At 35.3% G+C, this 23,666-nt stretch overlaps 1 long non-coding RNA gene across 1 annotated transcript; it reads right to left on the bottom strand.

Moving 5' to 3' along the window:
- Window positions 1-716: 716 nt before the first annotated feature.
- Window positions 717-16,310, bottom strand: LOC140622369 (uncharacterized). The gene is made up of 2 exons (XR_012022135.1): window positions 16,174-16,310; window positions 717-1,133 (listed from the first exon to the last, which is right to left on the bottom strand). It is a non-coding gene; the product is annotated as an uncharacterized lncRNA (long non-coding RNA).
- Between the last annotated feature and the right edge of the window lie 7,356 nt (window positions 16,311-23,666).

Here is a 23,666-nt window from a genome sequence, read left to right as displayed (position 1 = left end):
TGACTTATGGAAATCCAATATCATAGAGCTGGCAGGAAAGGAAAATAGAACTAGAACAATGCTTCATATTCCTAGAACTCTATTCCCTTGTCACTATGTGTCCTATCAACCTCTCTCAATAATCATATACTTTTCTACTTTAATTTGAGATATATCCTGTAAGGATATGGAGGCTTATGTTTTGATATAGACTTTAATAGTTTAATGCTCTAAATTTCAACTTTTCCTCAAATAAGAGTAAAAGAAACAAACAACAAAAAAGCCCAAATTCAATAATTATGGACAATATGTACCTTTATTAATAAAATCAATATATATATTTAAAAATCTTCATGTTTATCACTATATTTTGCAAATTTAATTACAATATGTCTTGGTGTCAGCCTGCTTTTGTTGATTTTGATGAGAATTTTTTGTGCCTTATAGATCTGGATGTATGTCTCATTCCCCAGACTCAGGAAGTTTTCAGCTATCATGCCCTCAAATAAACCTTCTGCCCCCTTTTCTCTCTCCTCTTCTTCTGGGACTCCTATGATATGAATGCTATTACATTTGATGGAGTTACAGAGTTCCTTAAGTCTTTTCTCATGTTGTATAATTCTTCTTTCTTTTTTTCAGCTTCATTATTTTTCATTATTTTGTCTTCTAGGACATTAATTTGTTCCTTTGTTTTTCCCAGCCTGCCATTCATTGTATCTAGCCTATTTCCAGTCTCATTTATTGCATTGTTTATCTCTGATTGATTCTTTTTTTTTTTTTTTACTTCTTTTTTCTCTGTGGTAAGGGACTCCCTGATGTCTTCTATTCTTTTCTCAAGCCCAGTGAGTATCTTCATGATTGTTCTTTAAATTTTCCATCAGGAATGTTATTTATGTCTGCTTTGCTTAGATCTCCAACCATGGCCTTATCTTGTTCTATCACATGAAATAAATTCCTATGCCTTAGCATTTTGTCTAAATCTTTCCTTTTTCATCTGTTTTAGAAAGGCCAGTGTGTCTTCTGATCCTGAAAATAATGGCCTTATGAATAAGTCATGTAGTGCTCAGAGCCTGGGGCTCCTAGGAGTGTCTGTGGTGTGTGCTGCATGGGCTCTGCTGCTGTCTTTTGGCTGCTCTGTTCCTTAGGCCAGTTGTCTGCAGAGACAAACATAGTGATAAAGAAAAAAGGTCAAAAGTAGCAAACAAACAAACAAACAAACAAACAAGTCCTTAACTTACAAGGGGAAACCCATAAGGCTAGCTGGAGATTTCTCAATTGAAAGTTGGTAAGACAGAAGGAAGTGACATGATATATCAAAGTGTTGAATAGGAGAAATCTGCCAAGAGTATTAAATCCAGCAAGGTTATCATTCAGAATAGAAAAAGAGTTAAAGAGTTTCCCAGATAAACAAAAACTACAGGAGTTTGTGACCACTAAAACACCCCTGGGTGGCTCAGTGGCTTAAATGTCTACCTTCAACTCAGGTCATGCTCCTGGAGTCCAAGGATCAGACCCACATCAGGCTCCCTGCTCAGTGCCCCTCACCCTACTCATGCTCCCTTTCTCTCAAATAAATAAATAAAATCTTTATTTAAAAAATGTTAAAGGGGACTCTGAGTGCAAAGGAGAGACCAAAGGTGATAAAGAGAAGAAAGGATGAGAGAAAATCTCCAGAAACAATAATAAAACAAGTAATAAAATGGCAATTAATACATATCTACCAAGAATTACTTTGAAAGTAAATGGACTAAATGCTTAAATCAAAAGACATAGGGTGTCAGAATCAATTAAAAAAAAGAAACAATAACCCTCTGTATGCTGCCTACACAAGACTCATTTTAGACCTAAAGACACCATCAGACTGAAAGTGAGGGGACAAAGAAACACTTATCACACAAATGGATGTCAAAAGAAAGTGAGGTAGCAATATTTTATATCAGACAAACTAGACTTTTTTGTTCTTGTGTTGTTTTTATCTTACTTTGGTATCATGGTAGTACTGGCCTCAGGGAATGATTTTGAGTGTTTCTTCTATTCTATTATTTATAATATTTTGATAAAGATTATCATTAATTATTTTATTTTAATATTTGGCAGAATATACCACTGAAACCACATGATCTTGGGCTTTTCTGTGCAGGGAAATTTTTGATTCCTAATTCAACTTTCATTCCTTTTATTGGTCTAAGATTTCCTATTTCTTGTATTCAAAATTCATGATTCAATCTTGGTAACTTGTACATTTTTAAGATTATCTGGGTTTTCTTTTAAGTTATCTGATTTGTTAGTATATGATTTTTTATGGTAATCTATTATCACAATATGTATTTCTGCCGTTAACTGTTGTATTGTTTTCTATTCCATTACTCATTTTGGTTTTTAAGTCTTTCCTTTTTTTTTTTTTTTAGTTATGTAGTTAAAGCATTACCAGTTTTGTTTATTATTTTTTTTTGGGGGGGGAACTGGTTATTACTTTCAATGTTATATTATTATTTTTTTCTGGTATCTATATTATTTCTGATTTTTCTTTGTTATTTTCTTCCTCTAGTAAATTTCAGCTAAGTTTCTTCTTTTTCTAGTTCCTTGTGGTGTAATGTTGTTTATTCAAACTTTTTTTCTTGACAGAAGCATTTAGAGCATTAAAAAAGCTTCATATTAACACTATTAATTTTTTTATTTTTTAATTTTATTTTTAAATTTAGTTGAGAAAGTAAGAGAGTGCATAGAGGGAGATGGAAAAGCAGACTTCCTGCTGAGCAGAGAACCCTATGGTGTTGGACAAGATCATGACCTTAGCTGAAGGCGGACATCCAACTGACTAAGTCACCCAGGTACCCTAAAACTTTTAATTTTTTAGATACAGAACTTTTAGATAAAAGGCAAATACCATATCAAAAGGACTCTATTTTACAATCTGAAAAGGTCATTATTAGCTTTGTATAAGTAAGAAGGAGAATACAACAGTTAATTTTTTTAAGTTCACTAATTATAATTTGCTTTCAAACTTTAGTAGACAAGGATTAATTATCTAATTATGAAATGACAATACAACATAAACCCTTCTATGTTTTCCCTAATACAGAATATTTTAATGTACCAATCTTTTTTTAAGTGGACTCAGGAGAAACATAGTCTTTAAAACTGTGATTCTCATCTCACATGATGCATGCATGCATGTACATACACTAAAGTGAGAATAATATTTCAGAAAGCTTACTTTTAATCACTTCACACTGGATATAACCATTTACACATGTTACACATTCACTGATATTTGAAAGATTACTTTAACATCTAAAGCCAGTTTATGTTTTTATCATATTTATACTTCTCAAATACAATGAAACTTAAAGTTTTGGCTAAGTATTGACAAATTGACCTTAATAATTAATTTAAAACTTCTTCTCCTCTAATCCCTAGAGTTTTACTGCCTATACACACACACATCAGCCTACTATTTCAAAAGTTAAAAGAAAAATCTCTGTCATAAATATATCTGAATCTTTTTATAGAAAATGAATAAAAATTACTATATTTAAAGGTGAAGTACTTTAATTAGAAAGATAAATTATAATATTGACATGATTATTTGGAAGAAAGCAAACACAATTATATTTATTTTATAAAATTAATTTTGTTGTGTTCTTGTTCTTTTAATATAAGTGGAGAACATATGTATATTTTTAAATTTTCTTTAGTAAAATTTAAATAAAAATTAATATTGCTTGATCTCAGAGAGTTAAGCAAACATTCAGAAAGGTTATTATTAGCACATGGGAGAGAAAAAAGAGTAAAGATTCACTTTGTTTCTTTTTGACTAAATCAAACTTAAGTAAATTTTGCAATAGCTAATTTTAAATTTATACTTTAGAAGACAATCCAAATGACAGATCAAACAATAATGCACCCAATCTATGTTTTTGCCAACAAAATGTTAAGAGGGACATTGCAAACATAGAAGAATGTATGCAAACATAGAAGAATCTGGTGGGTATTTTCTTGCTATAATTATGGAAGTATTATGTATATGTATAAATAAATGATAAATGGGTAAATATATAAGTCTTCTAGTCAGAGATTATACCATGTGTGATTACAATAATTTTTTATTCATTGAGACTTGTTTATTACACTTAGTGAAATACATTTTATATTCAAGAATATGGTATATTTTTCTTCAAAGTCAGTTTCATTATTTAAAATTTTTCTTAATCTATTTAATAGTAGTGATCCAAACTGATTGATTTTTTTTTTTTTTTTTTAGATCGGAAGATTGGGGAATTCACTCCCCATTTTAGTACCTGTTCAGAAATAAAATGCCAGGTGCAATTTAGGACATGAAATTTTAATGATGCAACCGAAAATCAGAAAGTTATATTCCCATGTAAGGCCCCAGTGGTAACATAACAGCTGAAAGTAGCAGCAATTTTGGCTCTAGTTAAGCTCGGGATGTATCACCCCATAAGCAAAATTATTTTATGAAAATCTCTACTCTAAGCCCTAAAGATAAGCCTAGGTAGAAATACTTTTCAATATACAGCTGTTACTACATCAAGATGATCTTTCTGAAAATGAGTTTGACTAGCTTACTCGATGGAAGTCCTAATGATCTATTTCTTTAGAATATACAAAAATCTTCAATTGTTCTATTCAAAACTTGTAATGGAAAATTCCATAGTGTATTGGATAAATATTAATGTCTCAAGTTATGTGAGACTATCTGCTGCCTGGCTTTTCATAAAATTGCTAGATTTCATCTTAAAATATAATCACTTTTTAACCTCTGTAGAATAACATGTCACTTTGAGCTACAGTTGCTACACTCCATAAATGATACTAAAGCAATACTGGGAAATCTTTCCTAATTAGACAGACTTCTATAAAAATAATTTTCAATGTGCAATGTGAGATGCCTGTTCAGGAGTCCATATATCAAATTAATAATGTTCATGCTTTTGGCTTGTTTAGAGAATGTTCCTCAGGAAATGGAACAACATGGAAGCCTCTCCTAGGTACCAACACATCTTTTCATAGACCTGTCTGCTCAAACATAACTGAATTGATCTTGAGTAGACTCAGAAGAGAAAGTTTTCTAGAAGTATATTATCTATTTTACAGAATTACTTATATCTTGCATTTTGTTCATCTTCCTTCTGTATAAAGGACTATACATCTCCAGAAAGTCAGGAAGAAGAGAAATATATTTTTCTACAAATATAACCTGTAAGGAAGTGAATATGTCCTTAAACCAAAAATTTGATTAGAATTAAAATGCTTTAGAGCATGATGCTAGTTTATATTCTGCTATTTATATAATGAGAAGATTTTGTTCCATACTACCAAATAAATTGAGAGAGCATATGGTTTTCCTACGGTGTTCTCTAACTCTGGTCCAAAGATACCTGACCCCACCGTTGATGTTGAGTTTGACCAAGTACCTTCCTTCAGTCGATGGAATGTCATTGCATAGGGTATGAACCTAGGCTTTAAATGAATTCACCTGGTTTGGCTTGCCTCTTATCTTCCAGTGAATCTTTCAGAGAATAAAATTCCCAGGCAGTCAGAATTCTGTGGTAAGTAGGCATAATAATGGTCCCTCACAGACATCTACTTCCTAAATCCCAAAACGTAGATATGTTATATGACCACAGGGACTTTGCAGATGTAATTAAGCTAAGCAGCTTGAGATGGGAAGCTAATCTGGTGTTATCTGGGTAGACCCAATCTAATCACAATGGTTTTCATAAGGAGAAAGCAGAATAGTCAGAGAGAGAAAAGGAAGATGGGGTAGTAGTTGCAGAGGTTGGAGAGATGCAAGAAATTCAGGGAGGAGGTCATTAGTCAAGGCATGTGGGTGAACTTTGTAAATCAGAATAAGCCAGAAAATGTTCTTGCTCAGAGGATGCAGAAAGAATGCAGCCCTGTCAAACCTGCAGTTTGGGGCTTCTAACCCCTAGGACCATAAGGTAATACATTTGCGTTGTTTAAAGCCAGCAAGTTTGTGAAAATTTTTTAAAGCAGCAAAAGGAAACTAATACAATACCTCTGAACACATAAGACACAAACCTGAACCCAACTGACGGCCTGGGTCCCACCAGGCAGCTTTTGGTCTACAACAGAGCCAACTTAGATGTGCTATAGAAGTTTGTGGAACAGATACTCTTTCTCTCTTTGCCTGTTTCTCTCTCTCTCTCTCTCTCTCTCTCTCTCCCTCCTGCAAGATAATTACATATTTTTATTTTTATGTTTTAACTAAAATAGGATTATAGACAGATGGATACATAGATTCTGTTTTGAACTTGCTGTTATTACTGAAGACCATATTCTGTACATAGTTTCATATCTGCTTATACAGCTATATTTATTCTTTTAAATGGCTCTGCATTATTAAGTACTATAGTTTGTTTATTTAGTAGCCAGATGAGGAATAAAAGTCAGCTTAACTGTCCTTACAATACAGAAAGAAAATATGTATTTTTAGCAAACTGGTAAATGTTATAGTGAGGAAAGATGCATTAGAAATTGTTTGGAATTTGTTAAATACGCATGAATGTTAATTTATGCTGAATTATCCACCATGCATCTGGCCTGAATGACAGGAATTAAAATTTAGATGATGAATCATACTGAATTGAGAATTATATGCAGCTTTTAAAAATTTATTTAACTGATCAGTCTGAACTTTCTCCTGTACTTATAGAAATAGAGAAATAGACCTTTAAATGTTGGGAAAAAAGATTCCTTTTGTATTTCATGTTACCTTATTCTATGTTAAGTTAAAAATATTGTAAAAATTTTAGATTTTGAATTTCTTTGAAAATACAGACTATATGTCAATAGAGACTATATATCATATGTATTTAGTTAATTAAAGACAGTGCACATAATTTCTACAGAAGACAATTGCATAATTATTTATTATCAATGGAAGATTATAATTAATCTTTCAAATCCTCAGTTATGGTTTTTTGCCCAAATCATAGAACAAAAAAGATTAGCACACATTTAAAATTCAGAACAATACTCAATCTTTTGCTAATCAGTTAATATTTTGATTGTGAAGTGAATAGAAAAATAGCTGAGTACCTTGCTAATATTATGTCACTAAAAAAAAAAAAACATAAAATAGGGGCTTTGATTTAGCAGCTTAGCAATAATTTAATTATCTTCTTGAGGAAGAGGACTATGTCCATGTTGATCTACCTGACTTGTAATTGGAGATGAGTGGTTAGTAATATGTCATGCAAAGTGTGCAAAGGTAGACTCTCCATACAGATGTGTCTTCACTGTGTGTTCCTAATTGCTAATGGAGGGAGAAGTTCATCCTGGGGGTCAGCTCTTTTTGCATATTGGTGATGTAACTTCCTCCCTAGCACAAGCTTTCAAGGTTGTTCTGTCCTTAGCTCCAGTTCAGTGATAAGGCTTCCCTGTAACCACATCACCAGATGTCCAGCAGCCATTCCTTTGGTTTAGCAAATAGCATAGGGATGACATTCACCCTGGATAGTATGGAAGTATCAAGTGATATCTTGACATGCCAAAAAACGTCTGAGCTATTGCAAAAGTTGTGTAAGATCTTGGCAGATATTGATGGGATGGGAGGATTAACAGGTATTGGATCTGGGTACACGTACTGGGAGATTATCCTTCAAGTAGAAACTGTCAGAGGTGGACTAGGACTCCGTGTACTCTTTACTGCAAAAACAGTGGTGCTTGCATGGGCCAATTGCGAGATCCACTTACTCTGTCTTCTCTGGGAAAGAACTCTGTTATGAGTCCATTGGGGCTTTTATAACAAATATCACAGACTGATAACTTAAAAGCAACAGAAATCTATTTTACACAGTTCTGGATGTTGAGATTCCCAAGACCATGGAAACAGCATGGTCAGGTTCTGGTGAAAGCTCTCTTCCAGTTTGCTGACTGCCAACTTCTCACTGTGTTCTCACATGATGGGAGTGGCTTGCATAGTACCATTTTGGTACTGCTTTCTGGGAAGAGCTCCCATGCTTAGGACTTGCCATCTATTAAATTCCCCTTCTTCCTCAACTCTCTCAGTCCACTCTCCAAAGCTGTACCAGAGCTACTCCACCCCTCTGTATCCACCCCTCATTTGCCAAAAATGATTTTGTTCCTGCTCTTTTCTGATGGAATTTGATGTTCTAATTATTGGCAATTTTGAAACAAATGACTTTTTTCCCAGAGGGGGAAAGGGCTTCAACTATAGACACACCCAGAAGGAGTGGACATAATATGGGCTTGCCATTCTTCTAATGAAGTAAGGAACAAACAAGAAATGTCAGTTGATCACTAATTTTCTGTCACATTTAACAGTATGTGTGAATGACATAAAGAGATATTTGCTAGCAACTTCCTGAGTTGCTATCATTGAAATTCATAAAATGAAATTTGGTGGAGATTAGCACTTTATCAGTTCAATTTTGACTAGGAAGGCCATCCACCAAGCAAAAATCTCCAAGTTCTACAGCATATGATCACTGAGGTCAGAAAGTTGTAATTTCATAGGTTTGAATGAAGGATATTTGTGATTTCCTATCTTGATTACGTATATTAATTGCTGTGCTTTTATTTTCTTTTAGTAGAAAATATTAACTCCTTTATTATTACAAATGTTTACATAATATTCAATGTATTATCCTACATCAGCGTCAGTTGAACATAGTCTTATGAATGGATGCAACTAGAATAGCATACAACTTGCTATCAATATAGCTATAGGAAAATATTTTGGTAGTATTTAGAAATATTAGAAATCATTTTAAACAGGCTATCTCTGTATTATTTAAGTTAATATTTATTGAATTCATTTGATGTTTAAATTATTATGCATTTTAATATTTTGAATGAAATTGCTAACTTGGAATTTATATAATTTCCTAGCAGTGCCACTACTGAAACTTGCTTATTCTGCTTGTCTCCAGTTCTTTGTTATTGCTTAATCCTTCTGCTCTGGAAAGTGAAATATGTTCCCCATGGAGGTTTTCGCTCTCCAAAAATGTAAAAAAAAATTGACAGCTCTCCAATGAAGATTAAATTAGAATAACAGCCCACAAAAGGAAAAAAAATACAGCCATATAAGCACATAATTGTTCATCAGAACCTAGAACTTGTGAGACAATGACTTGTTTCCAGGCAATTATGTCATTGCCTGGTATGCCTCAGATATTGCTGTTCAGGCATCATCAAGGGGCGAATCTGAGGCTATAAACTCCTCCCTGAAATGTGTAATTATCAATGAAAGCATGCACCCAGCAGTTACTCTGCATTGTTTCTCTGAGGTTACTGAAATAGCCACAAACAGCTAAAAATGGCTACCTAAGACTGGAAATCCAGGAAAAAGAGATTTCCATGAACTTGTTAGTTTTTTGTTGTTGCTAATGAGTTTCAACTCATTGCTGCTAATGAGTTTTAATGCTTGTACCAACTAGCAACAAACTGAATCAATGAAACAGGCTCCCATTTAGCTGGAGGAAATGTAATTAACCGTGATGATTTATAATAGTAATAACTGAAATAATTAATAATAAAGTAATCTTAATATTTTAGGCATTTGTATTTGTGTATTACTGGGTTTCTGTCTTCCGTCAGCATTTTGATTACCAGGGTAAATATAGGGAGTATTTCAATTATGTACAATTGAGTCAACCACAAAACTATGATTAGAGTGATTTTCCCTTCATCAATATGGTGCACTAATTTAAATTTGATAGAAAAAGGAAGCAATGTGTATAATATATGAAAGAAAATAAAATATACACGCATTTTTCTCTTGAATTTCTAAGCATTGGAAGGCATGTTTCATGAAATGTAGGTCATATATACATATTTTATGACACCACAATTACTGATACATAGAAGAAAATCAACCAAATGATAATAGCATATTAATGTTCTATTTTACAAATTCAGAATGATTTCTAATGAATTTTGCTATTCAATAGTCCAATTTTCTTTCACAGGTAGATAACTAGTGATTATATATGGGCTCAAGTATGTTAGCTTCCTTAAGAAATTACCTGCTTTAGAGGGAAATTCCTTGCTTTAATTATCTTAATTTCTGGATGGCAAAGGAATATTGCCATATAGGTAGTATAAGTTAACAAGGAAATTACATTTTAAGACTATAACTTTTAAGGCACAGTTTTTTATTAAAAGAATGATGTATTTTTTGAAAGTAGAATTTTTATATAATTTACGTATTTTCCAATATAATACAAGTACTTGTAAATAACAAATTAAATGTCATGACCTAGTTTACATTCTTGTGATATATTGATTTTTATGTTTTCTCCTGGCAAGACATCAAGCTTAGCTCTGTGGTTTTGTGTACCTGGGAAATGACACACTCTTAGAAAAGTTGTGATCATCTCAGCTAAATTGCCAGAATGAAAGCAATCCATGTTCAAATGCAAAACATGGCCAATTACATGAATTCATCTGTCATAAAATGCTTCAAAAAAGTTTTCCAAAAAACCTGAGCTATTTCTGTCCTAATTCTAAGTGTTCTTATTATTGTATAAATGCCAGGAAGGCAAGCATCTATTCTGTTACTCTTGGAAGTAATAAGAGTAGACTGAGGTCTCCTATAAAACCCCTGATTAAGTCCTTACCTTATCTGTCTTCATTGGTTATTGAATATGTTCAATTTCACTGTGAATTGAAATGGTAACATAACAAGACAAAAATGAATTTACCTAAGTGTGTTTCCCAGACACAAGAGTTCTGGTTCTATACTTTCAGTATTTTTAATTAATAAAGTGATGCTAAACAGTGGGAATTCCTTGGGGTGCCTTGGTGCACAGTCTTGAGGTCCTGTCCTGCTCCCTCTACTGTTTTCTGAACCACCAAGATCTCCACTTCAAATTCCCTTGGACTATGACAATAGGACAGATTATATAAAACACTGTGAAATAGTTATACTCACATTCAACTATAAACACATGATAATTACAGATCAATTACTTATAAGATTAAGATAATAAGAACCACAAAATTAATGATTCAATTGTTTTGAGTCACTTGGAGAATAGAAAAGACTACACAGAATCATTTTCTTAGCTGTCCAATTTTTCTCTTTAGGACAACAGGGTCAGAGAAAAAGATGGGACTGTGGAAGTATAACTTTGAAGTAATGACTGATTTGAGGTGTTTTAACCCATGTTTTGGGTTAAGACAGGCTGTTCTCATATTTTGCTTAAGGAGTTCCCACTTTATTGACTTGAACCTACTTCATTCACCTTTTGGAGTGAATAGAAATAGAGAATTGTGATACAAATTTTTATTGACAGATCCTCATAGGTATGAGCGAGGGTGCTCATGTGTTTCATCATATCATCTCTTGCAATTTCTTTTCCATTATTATTAGGTTTAAACTTCTCAAATTTCCTCTGTCTTCAGTGCTAGCTAATGGATTTTCCATATTTGGTCCTGATATTTCACATCCTATCTAAAAACTAGTGAAAGGAATCTGAGAAAGATAAAAGAGAAAAATATTCCCCTTTCCCCTGCAGAAAATTCAGTACTATTCTGCATCCTAATATAAATTCTCACAAACTTGTGAAATGAGAACACTCACCAAAGTCAGGGCAGAATTTTGGAAAAAATGTCTAACATTCTTGCTGTTGTTAAATTGTCTCAGAGAAGTTATTTGTACAAAGATGTCCTTTAGGGAACTTGAACTTCAGTGAATGATATTATGGATTGGGACCTATAACTCCTAAACATTTGCACTTTAGATGCTGGTTTTTAAAAGCTTAAACGATTCTGTAGTTGTGTAATGACAAACTAAGAGCTTTGCAACGCCCGTCTTTTCTGGGTATCCAGGGGTATGAATAAATACAAAATCTCTTAAATTCCTCATTCATTCACACAGTGGAGACTTTTGTCCTCAAATAAATTAGTAATGATCTTTTTTAAGTATTAACTTAGATAAGCTTGTTGAATTTCCCAATACTACTAAACTCTTCTAAGTATCAAATTTGTTTTTACTTGATCTACTATAATGTATGCATAGTAATTACATATGTAACACAATATGTATGATATATGATATATATGGTGCACGTGTACTCAGATATATATATTTAATTACAGGGTATTGAGTTGCCATCTACCCAATCCACATCTGTCAATATCAGGCCCAGTTGTTGATATTAATTTTCCCCAATTTTGGTTAACATATACAAGTAGTTCTGTACTAGTGGTATTTTTGCACCCCCCCCCCAGCACATTTATCAATATCTGGAGACATTTTTTTGCTGATTAGATTTGGAAGGGGAAGCTGTTCCTTGCACCTAGTGAGTAGAAGAAGCTAGGGACGCTGCTACACCATCCTATAATGCACAGGACAGCCCTTACAACCAAAAATTACATGGCCCCAAATTTCAACAACATTGAGGTTGAGAAACCCTCATATAACTGCTAAATGAATAACAAATAATATATATTAAGATGTAAGGAATTAAGAACTTAATATATTAGTTTATTGAACCAAAATCTAAGTAACTACCATTATAGTTCATGCAGTCCTGAAGTCCCAATTTTTATGTTACCAGTAGATAAAACTACTTATTTTTAGAAAAGCAAGGTGTTAAGGTCCTACAATTTGGAATCATGTCAAAATTTAGGCTCATGTCAAAGTTTCACTTACTATACGTACGACCCTTGGACAATTAATTACTAAGTAGCACATGCTGAATTAGTCAGCTTGGGCTGCTGTAACAAAACACCATAGACTGAGTGGCTTAAATGACAAAAATATATTAATCACAGTTCTGGAGGATGGAAAGGCCATGGTCAAGGTGCTGGCTGATTCAGTTCCTGGTGAGGACCCTCCTCCTCCTGGCTGGATGGATGCCTTCTTGTTGGGTTTTCATATGGCAGACAGATCATCTTTCTTTCATCTGTTCTATAAGACCACTAGTCCTATTCTTGAGGGCATCACCCTTACCAACTAATTACTTATTAAAGGCCCCATATTTAAATGCAATTACATTTGGAGTGAGGGCCTCCACATATGAATTTTGGGAACACATTATTCAGGCCATAGCATATGCCTTAGTTTACTCATCTAAAAAACATTCATACTAATATTTACATGTTAGAATTATTGTGGTATTAAATCATTTAGAATTTATAAAGTTTGTATGGTAGTAGCTGTCACACATTATACATTATATAAATACTATCATTGTATGTTTGAATATTGAATTTTACAATTAAGGGTTTTCCAAATATGTGAGGGTTTAATATGCAGATCATTTTCAGGATGAGAAAGCATTTTACTAATATAAAAAAGCATTTATTTTAATTTGAGAGCATTTCATATTAATAGTATTTTGTTTTTGAATGATACTTTCACCTTCTTGTCTAATATTTTAAACACTCTTATAAGTGAAAAGATTTAAAATCTACTATCTCTCAAGCAAGAGCTTCCAAATCATTATACCAAATGAGTACTTTCAATCTATCAAAGAAGGGTCAAAAATATTTTTATGTTGCTTATATTCAATAATCAATCATATTCTGCAGAATGGTGCTGTTGACTTCAATTTTAATTGATTTTTGAGATAAATGATAAAAAATGAGTATTCTATAAGGAAAAGTATAAGGACATTTACTAATGTAAGATATGAATAAAGTTTAAAGGATAGAATTGTTTCTGTTTGTGATTTTTAAACTTCTTAGTCATTAAGCATGCAAAGTTAATATATAGTTTTTATATATAAAAGTACTTATGAAATTTGAACATTGTATAATGTACGTTAGAAATATGCCAGCTAAGTAAGGCTTATATTGAATTTTCTCTTGCTTCTTCTTCAGACATTTTATCTAATGTTTCTATACCCTATACACACTTGTGATGATGTGACCCATTTTCATGCCTTGGAGTTCCATATACACTCTGAAAAAATCCCAAAATGTTATCTGTACTTCAGAACTCTACTTCATCTACACTCCAATCATTAGATAATTTCTGAACTAAATTTGCATCTAGGTTTGGCAAGATCATCCTTAAGTCTACTCTTGAAAATCTAAATGCAAAAATAAAATAAAATATTTAGTAGAAATAAATACCTGCATCTCTTACTCTGCATAATGCCTAGTGTGAACTGCTTGCAACCAGTGAATATTACTTCTTAGACCTTGATTCATAAGTTTCTTTGGTAAATGAAGTTCAACACTGGTCACCATAAAGTCATGCAAAGTAGGACTGCTCATGACATAATGAATCTTTGGAGTAATGTTCCCCTGCCCTCTACTCTCACAATAGAGGCTCGTGCAACTCATTTCCCAGTTGAGGAAGGGTGTTAGTGAGTTTTGACAGAGGTTTCCTCCCTATCATTCCATATAAAAAATTAAATATACAAGTTTCCCTACAGCAATGTGTAAACTCAAATTTAATAATGAGTAAATTATCTTTCAATTTTGCATTTATTTCTAGATCAAATGCTTAAATTTAAAAGTGTCTTAAAATCCCGAGTGAAATTTTGCCATATGGAAAAATATTCTTGTTTTGTTAACACTTTTAATTTTAAAAACTGTTATTTTAATGAATTTCATCAAAGCCCACTCCTCAGATAAACTTGAAGTGTGTGTGTGTGTTAAGTTCAAAAGAAGTATAGATTAAACTTCAATTTACATAATACTCGACTAAATTAAAAAAAAAAAACGGCATTCATTTGGTGAATAGAACTTCCTCTCTATGGTCTTTCTCCCAGAAAATGTTAATCACAGTCAAACCGTGAGATAAATATTAGAAAAACAAATTGAGGGGCATTTTATAAAATGTCAGATCAGTGTTCCTCAAAGTTGTCAAGAACAGCAAGAAAAAGGAAAGTTTAGAAAAAGTTACAGAGCAGAGGAGGCTAAGGAGACATGATGCGTAAATGTAAAGTGTTATCCTGGATTGGATCCTGAAACACAAAAAGGGCACGAGGGAAGAGAGAATGAAATCTGAATTGACTATGGAAGTTAGCAAATAAGAGTATACCAGTTGCTTACTTAGTCTTGACAAATGCATCATACCGATGTAAGTTAACAATAGGGGAATCCAGGTGTGGTGCCTATGGGAACTCTCTGTACTCCATTTACAACTTCCCTGTGAATCTAAATTTAATTTATTTATTTATTTTTTTAATTTTTTTATGATAGTCACACAGAGAGAGAGAGAGAGAGAGAGAGAGAGAGAGAGGCAGAGACACAGGGAGAGGGAGAAGCAGGCTCCATGCACCGGGAGCCCGACGTGGGATTCGATCCCGGGTCTCCAGGATCGCGCCCTGGGCCAAAGGCAGGGGCCAAACCGCTGCGCCACCCAGGGATCCCTAAATTTAATTTATTTTTAAAAGATTGTATTTATTTGTTTGTTCATGAGAGACACAGAGACAGGCAGAGACATAGGCAGAGGGAGAAGCAGGTTCCCTGCCGGGAGCCCGATGTGGGACCCGATTCCAGGACTCCAGGATCAGCCCTGGGTTAAAGGCAGGTGCTAAACCGCTGGGCCACACAGGCGTCCCTCTACATTTATTTTAAAATAGAACTTATTTGCCTAAAATATAGCATTCAGCAAAAGGTCAACAGATTACACAAATGGAGTTGTAAGCAAAACTTGCCATTTCAAATAATTGATTTCTTTATATCTTTAATCATTTGGTAGGATAGAAATTTAAAGCATAGTGACATTTATGAGAAAGGCCAAAAAAAATGGTTTTTTTTTCTGTTAATTAAAAGAGGGCCATAGGAAAACAAAAGTTACAATTAAATTTAGAATTTGGGAGAGTATAGCTGTATCTATAGTGGCAAAAGAGCCGTCCGTCTTTCCTTCTGGAGATGCTTACGAACTAAATGAAACTAATGAGCAGAAGATAGTGTGAATAGCTATTCTGCATTTTACTTTCACGTAATTTACTTTGTCCAGATCCCTAGAAGGATTTGTATCAGTCCAACTAGATTCTAATTACATGCTCAAGTCAGCACAACCGAGGTCTCTACAAGATGAAACCGTTTGGAATTGCGTGTCTCCACTCCTGAGTCAGCACCCTGCGGGGCGCACCCGGCTACCGCCGTCGAGGGGCGCGGAGGGCTGCGAACGGCCGCGGCGAGTCCGTGCGGGCTCGAGTGAAGCACACAGGCGCGCGCATGCGCCCTGCGTCATCCGGCAAGTACGGACCGTACCTGGAACGTTTCGATGCAAGAGTAGAGCTGCATTTGCCGCAGGAGAACAGGTACTTCCCACCCAGGAGAAATCACCTTTAAAAGAACCTTTAAAAGACCGATGGAGACCAGCGGCAGCGCCCTGAGGTCTGGAGGGAGCAGCCGCCTGCGGACAACGGGCTCGGCGCGGCCGGTCGGGACTGGGCGCCGGGCACCGGGCACCCCCGCCGCCGCCCTCCGGGCCGCACCGTCGCCCCGCGGACCACGGGGAGGACGTTGCCGCCAATTTGGGGCCCGAGCTGGGCGTCGCGGAGCCAGTGCGGGAGCGCCCGCGGGGGTCCCGGCCCTCGGGGGCCGCCGGGGCAGGGAGGCGGGAGCCGGGGAGGGGCAGCCCGGGAGCGGGGGAGCGGGGAGCGGGGGAGGCGCCCTGCGCAGGCCGGGGCGAGCCTCGCGGCCGCGGGTGCTGAGCGCGGGGGGCCACGTGCAGGACGGGGAGGCCTCGTGCACCCGCGCCCCGCGGCAGCGCCGAGACTCGGCCGGCTGCGGCGGGGCCCACCTCGGGGCCTGCCCGGGAGCCACCGGCCCCCGCCGGCCCCCACCGGCCCCCGCGCAGGGCAGGGACGACCCGCGGGGACCAAGCCCTGGCGACCCCCGGCGCCTGCGGTGGCTGCGCAGGCCGGCGTGACACTTCTGGTTTCACTGCGACAAACCATGACGATATTTTAAGAGTCTCAAACCTTGCTATTTGGGGATTATTAATTCAACAAAAATAGTAATTTACCTTGAGTAGGTCAAAGTCCTTAACTGAGTATCAAACGCCTGAACCTTGAATCCTGCACATACGAGAATGTGCTACGGCATCCGCCATCCGCCATCCGCCCTCCGCCATCCGCCCTCCGCCCTCCGCCCTCCGCCATCCGCCCTCCGGCAACTTTGTTTTGCACGTCGGTACTGTGGGTCATTGAGCACTGACCTTTAACGTCCTGGATTAGGAGCTCTAGAAAGCACAGAGACCTCTATCTCGCGTTATAAGCATCTTTGTAGCAAAAACGGATAACTGCTGCATATTTAATGTTTTATATTTAATCAAAAATTGCTTCTAGGTGATTTTCTGGAAATAAGATGTATACTTCTGCCCACATTCCATTTGTAAACATGCCGCTTACTGGGCCCATGGACAACATTTTGCACATTATAATTTGGACGAAATATTTAAGAACCATATTGCACTATTAGTTAAAAGAAAAGCAGCTTAGAGAATAAACTTTCTACAATTTATAGAATAGACTGACAATACCTGATCTTATTATTGATAGAGGAAATACTCTTTTGCATTATAAATTAATAGAACATGATCTGGAAAGGAATAGAAAAGTCTTCCTTCTGATTAAAATGGGCACTTTACTAATCACTATGTAGTATTGTCGTCCTAATACTTTTTATGCCAGTTATCCTTTTAGAAGCTATATTACACTCTTGATATATTTAGTTTGAAGAACTCTCCACATTCCCAACCATTTCCAAAAAAAAATTACGATAAGTGTGGGTGAGACAGAACTTTTCTGTAATCCGCCAGCTCAAACTATTTTTAGACTTTTTAGGTTGCTTGAAATTTTATACAGTATATTGAGCATCTTCCCCAAAGTTTATTTTTCATATGCATGACCATTACTTTTGTGTGTGTGACATGTAAGCCAAACACTAAAATGCTTATAAAAATCTTTAAAAATGCAGGTGATTGGATTATTATAAAGTGAAAACTGATGGGCCCACCACCCAAAGAAAGAATAAAAAATTGGCAGAAACTTTCTTGAACCTTACTTCTTTTGGTTCTCTTCCCCAAATTTTAAGATAATCATTCACTGTATCATTTTCATTTATTTGTATTACCACCTAGGTATGTATTTCTTTTTTTTTTTTTTTTTTTGAGACCTTATTTATTTATGAGAGATGCAGAGAAAGAGGCAGAAGGAGAAGCAGGCTCCCTTTCGGGACCCTGATGTGGGACTTGATCCCAGGACCCCGGGATCACAACCTGAGCCAAAGGCAGATGCTCAACCACTGAGCCACCCAGGCTTCCCTAAGTATATATTTCTTAATATCCCTCCCTAAACTTTATGGTTTGATTTGTATACTTAGAAATCTCTGATTAGTAAACCAGAAAACAGATGATACTGTTATTAATATATGAAAGTCTAAGTTATTTTGTCATAAAATAGAAGAAATGTTCACATTACAATTATCAGAAATGATTGAATTCCTGTTATTACATAATTATTGATCGGTTTAATGGAAGAATTAACCAATCCATGTAAAAGGGAAGACATGACTAATGATATGTAAATTAGCAAGAAATACTATCAAATTGTAATTATTTGTCATTAATGATTTATCTAAAGGAAACCCAAGATAACTAACTGATAAAGTTAGAACAATAATAGGAAAAAAATGATAAAGGCTTCAGAGAGCTCTCTGTAGTAGACTTTATTAGACTAAAATTACCTTCTTTTATTATATCATTCATAAACAATCAAAAATAGTTACTAAAATAGCATTTCAAAAGTAAAGCTATAGAATAATATGTAAAAATTGTGTATTACTTATGTATTGAAAATGTCACAAAATATATTTGGCCACATAAAAAAGACTAGATCAGATTGAGGTACATAAATATTTTGTCCTAATCTGGTTTAATCTGATATTATTTGGTTTAATCTGATATTTGTTTAATCTGATATTGAGAGTTATCTCTAAATCAATTTATAAAATCAATAATGAAAATTACAAAGCTAGCAGAATTTATTTGAAAATCTATTTAAAAGATCATCTAAATAAAAACACATATGAAGCTATGGCAATAAATATTCTGATAAAATAAGGAAATGAACATTTTGATAAAACATGTGCCTTTGTAAACAAAAAACTTAAATCAACTATATTTTCTTTAGATCTGATATTTGCTTTTAAAAGTTTAATCAATTTGTAATTTATTTTCTATGATATGAGTTGAGAAAAGCAAGGTACCTGACCTTGAGGTAGTTCTCCAATGACCCTACTGGCATTTACTTTACTCTTCCCTCTATTGCGTTAGAATACCTCGAATTGAATTTCATTTTATAACTAAAATTTTATGTGAACACTTTTAATTTTGTGACATCAAACAGAATTTACAATTTTATATCATTACAAAGCTATTTTAAAGGGTTGCATGTGTGTATGATGCTATGCACAAGAAGGATGAATTGCAACAAGTATGGAGCATTGAGCATCAACAGGTTATACGGGGATGCAGAGAACATTTAAAGCATTATATTGGGTAGCGGATCAAACTAAAAATTAGAAAAATAAAATATGTCTTTTTCACTTTTTATGCTTTAGGCATCTTCATCAGGAGACACCATTGTCTTCCTCCTCTTCTTCCTCTTCCTTTTGTTTCTTCTCCTTCCTCTTTATAGATTGCTTGCATGGAGGGGCATTTTTTTTTTTTTTTTGTCATTGCAAAAGTTGTACGTCCATTTCAGACTTTATATATTATTAATGTATTAATGTTTTTCTACTTTCAGTTATATTATGGAGTCACGTGATAAAGTTATTTTTAAGTGTTTAAAATGATTTTTAATAAAAGTGAGATGAACAACTTCAATATTTGCAGGGAGCGTAAAAATGAGGAAAAAATATTTAAGCTTATAGATAGATTTTTTTTATTTATTTTTTTATTGTCACAAAACCAGATAACATTTTCTGCTCCTCTCTGTCTGACAAGATAAATAACTGAATATCACATAGTATTTCCTGACATCCTTCCCAGGGCTCAAAGCTAGGGATGCTTATAATTACGGAACACTGAGAAACCACCCTGATGCAGAGGCCAGTGCTCAGCCCTGCAGCGAGGCCAGTAGCAGAAGGTGAGGAGGGGCAAGAAAGTAGCCGTTGAGAGGAGCACTTGATGTGTGCTCATGTCTCCTCCTTGTAGCTCTGGACCAACCTTGCCTTCTCACACTTGTATTATTAAAAAGAAATGTGGTTTGGTTCAGCAATCCTGGGACAGGTGTGCATAAAGAGATGGGACCAGAGTTGTTGTAAGAGAGAGTCTGCAATCTTGAGGCAGGGAACGTGGAGGATCAGGAAAGAGCTGATGTTACACTTCCGGCCCAAAGGCAACCTGAAAGCAGAACTCCTTCTTCTTCCCGATACCTCATGTTTTTTCCCTGATGGTTTTCACAACCGACTAGAGAGGTCCACCCACATCATGGATGGTCTTATGCATGACTCACATCTAAAGAAATGCCTTCACAACAAAATCCCCACTGGTGTTTGACCTGAAAGTGGATATCATGGTCTTGCAGATTGACACACAAAATTCACCACCATGGTGTGGCTGAGTGGGAGGTGACTGACCCATAGGATTTCTACCTATCCATCCTCAGCAACAATGACCCAAGGCAGTGCTGAGATTAGATCCTTCCTTCTTGTGTATTTGAACTGCCAGTTTACCTGATAACCCCGAGGGAATCTGAGCTCACGGGAAAACCATGCTAGTGTTCTGGCTACCATAACGGCCTCAAAGAGAAATAAACTCACCAAAATAACTAATAATAGACAAAATAGAAAAAAAAATGTAGCAGAGATAAAAATAAATCTTTTGCAAAGCACACAAACACCCTTAGAAAGTCATGAAATAGTGTTGTAAATAAAAAGTGGGAATCATTTGATAAAATGCTGAATCAAAGGGAAGTTCTAGAGTTCTAGGTAAGAACAATATCATGAGTGAAATAAAAACTTGGTAGACGAACTAAGTATCAGAATGGGTAGTTGAGGAGATTTAATTAAGCTGGAAGATGCCTTTGGGGAACTCTTTCAGAAGTCATAAAGAAGTGATAATGAGAGGAAGTGTATGCAGGTAAAGTTAAAAGACATGGCAGAGAGGAGGGCAGAAATAGGAGAGACAGCACTTACTGCTGGACAGGAGCACTCACTTATCATAAAATTGGAGTCCCAAAAGTAGAGAAAAAAAATCTGAAGGAATATTTATCAAGAATTATTGAGAAAGAAAATGGAAGAATTCTAACTTAACAGCTGTAGGAATACTGAAGAGGATGGATAACAAATCCTACATGGGACAATCGATAGTGAGCTTCAGGAACATTAAAACATATACATTTCTAAAAAAAAAAATATATATATATATATATATATATATATATATATATATAAATTTCTAGAGCCTTCCAGAGACCCATTATGAGCCAATAATCAGTTTTAATTTAGACTTTATAATAGTGATGCCAAATGGAGACAAACATCATTTAATATTTAAAGCAAATGAAGGGAAAAAAATCATGTGTTTGAATATATTTGACAATGTGTGTTCAAAGGATTTTTCTGTTTATACATTATTACAGAGAGAGTTATACAGACATAGTGTTTGATGAAAAAGAGAAACAAAGAGGTTGAGGCAGAGAAACCCAAGGGGCAGCAGTACATTCAAGCAGATAGAATTATAAAAGAGTTTCCACATAAATATCAAAGAGTATGTCTCTTGCCCTTTCCTCTAAGCAGCCACTTGAAAACGAAGCATCTAGGATAATTTTAGAGAGAAGGAAGGCTACTTAAATGCAACTCACTTTATAGAAAATTCCTTTTCTAATAGTGTATAATTTAGTACCCCAAAACAAATCTCTAAATTCAAAAGATGGAAAATATACAGAATGAAGTAATTTTGCAATAAACTTTAGAATACATTTCAAAACAGAAAAATCAATCATTTATAAAAGTTTTCACAAATATGATTGTCAGTAAATCACTGATGTGCTTTTGCTGAGAGCTGGCGAATCCTGTGAGCAGATGACAGCTGCTAAAGGCAATTTTAGCCATCTTCCGGGTTGTTTTCATTGGAGTTTCAAGTTCATTTCACTCTTCTGCTCACTTTCTTCAGCTGATAGCTATATCTTAATCCATATGACCTGAAGGGACTTCTCATATTCACTCTGCATTTGCAAAACTTCATTTTTGGCTCCTATGTCTACTCTTACACTGCTTGTATTATGCTGCTTTCCAATCAACTGTATTATTTTGCTTTCACATATTCATACATTGTATTGGCCAGCAAGATAAAAGATGATCTACTGGTTAGGGTGTGGAAATCTCACAATTTTTTCTGCACAGATACTGTACATTGTGCTTTGACCCCTGATCTAAGAACAAGTCTTTGCTTATCTATCAATATTTAGCTAATTGAAAATACAGATCATCCCAGGTCCCCAGCATCATGACTTCTATAGTGGCAGTTCAATAAATTTTTGAATTTAGCAAGAAAATTCCTCCCCACAACCCCTTCTTGGAACTGTTTGTATAACCTTGGAAATTTGAGGAAGAAATCATAGTTTTCAGCCAAAAAAGGAAAAATGTATACTGTTTATACTCATTCACTTCCTATACTTTCCATTCTTTTCTCTTTTCCCTGGATGATAAAAATAATAATAATAAATAAAAGAAGCCTTGATACTTTATATACATAAGTTACAATCAAGTTTCAGACATCGTTATTCTAGAAAAAAAAAGACATTTCAAGCAGCATTAATCATTAAATTTCAGACTCATTATATTTGATGACGCATTAGCACATAGACTAAAGACTTAGAGAGTTTGTCCTTAGGAAAATCAGTGGTGAACACTGAAACATACTGTTAAATGTTTTAACTTTTAACATACTGTTAAAATTATTATTATTATTATTATTATTTTAAAGATTGTATTTATTTATTCATGAGAGACAGAGAGAGAGAGAGAGGCAGAGACACAGGCAGAGGGAGAAGCAGGCTCCACGCAGGGAGCCCGATATGGGACTCGATCCTGGGACTCCAGGACCATGTCCTGGGCCGAAGGCAGGCACTAAACCACTGAGCCACCCAGAGATCCCAAATTATTTTTTTATTATGAAGTCGCAGAAGAGACAGGTTTTAAATTAATTAAAATAATTACATAAATCCACACTTACATGAAATGTTAGGCTACCAGTTGTCCAAAGGTAAAAAAGGAAAGGAAATTATTCTCAAAAGGTCATATAATTAATCTCATAAATATATTTACCCTGTTTCTCTGGATCCATTAAGATTTTCTCTGTTGTCGTGAAGAATTTTAATACTACATACTTTTATTTTTTTGGTAGGAAAGCACTTAGGTATGAAACGAGTATGTTTCAGGGATAAATGGCAGATTTTTTACTCTGTTCTAGTAACGATTGTGTTCTGCAGCTGATATTTGCTAAACTTCTAAGAAGTGTCTAAGCGTGATGTACTTGCATTAAGACACAATTATTTTTTTTTAATTTTTATTTATTTATTTATGATAGTCACAGAGAGAGAGAGAGAGGCAGGGACACAGGCAGAGGGAGAAGCAGGCTCCATGCACCGGGAGCCCGACGTGGGATTCGATCCCGGGTCTCCAGGATCGCGCCCTGGGCCAAAGGCAGGCGCTAAACTGCTGCGCCACCCAGGGATCCCAAGACACAATTA

This window comes from Canis lupus, chromosome 31 (genome assembly GCF_048164855.1).
Source record: "Canis lupus baileyi chromosome 31, mCanLup2.hap1, whole genome shotgun sequence".
Taxonomy (NCBI): Eukaryota; Metazoa; Chordata; class Mammalia; order Carnivora; family Canidae; genus Canis; species Canis lupus.
The sequence above is the reverse complement of the archived record's forward strand: the minus strand, read 5'-3'. Positions and strand labels throughout refer to the sequence as shown.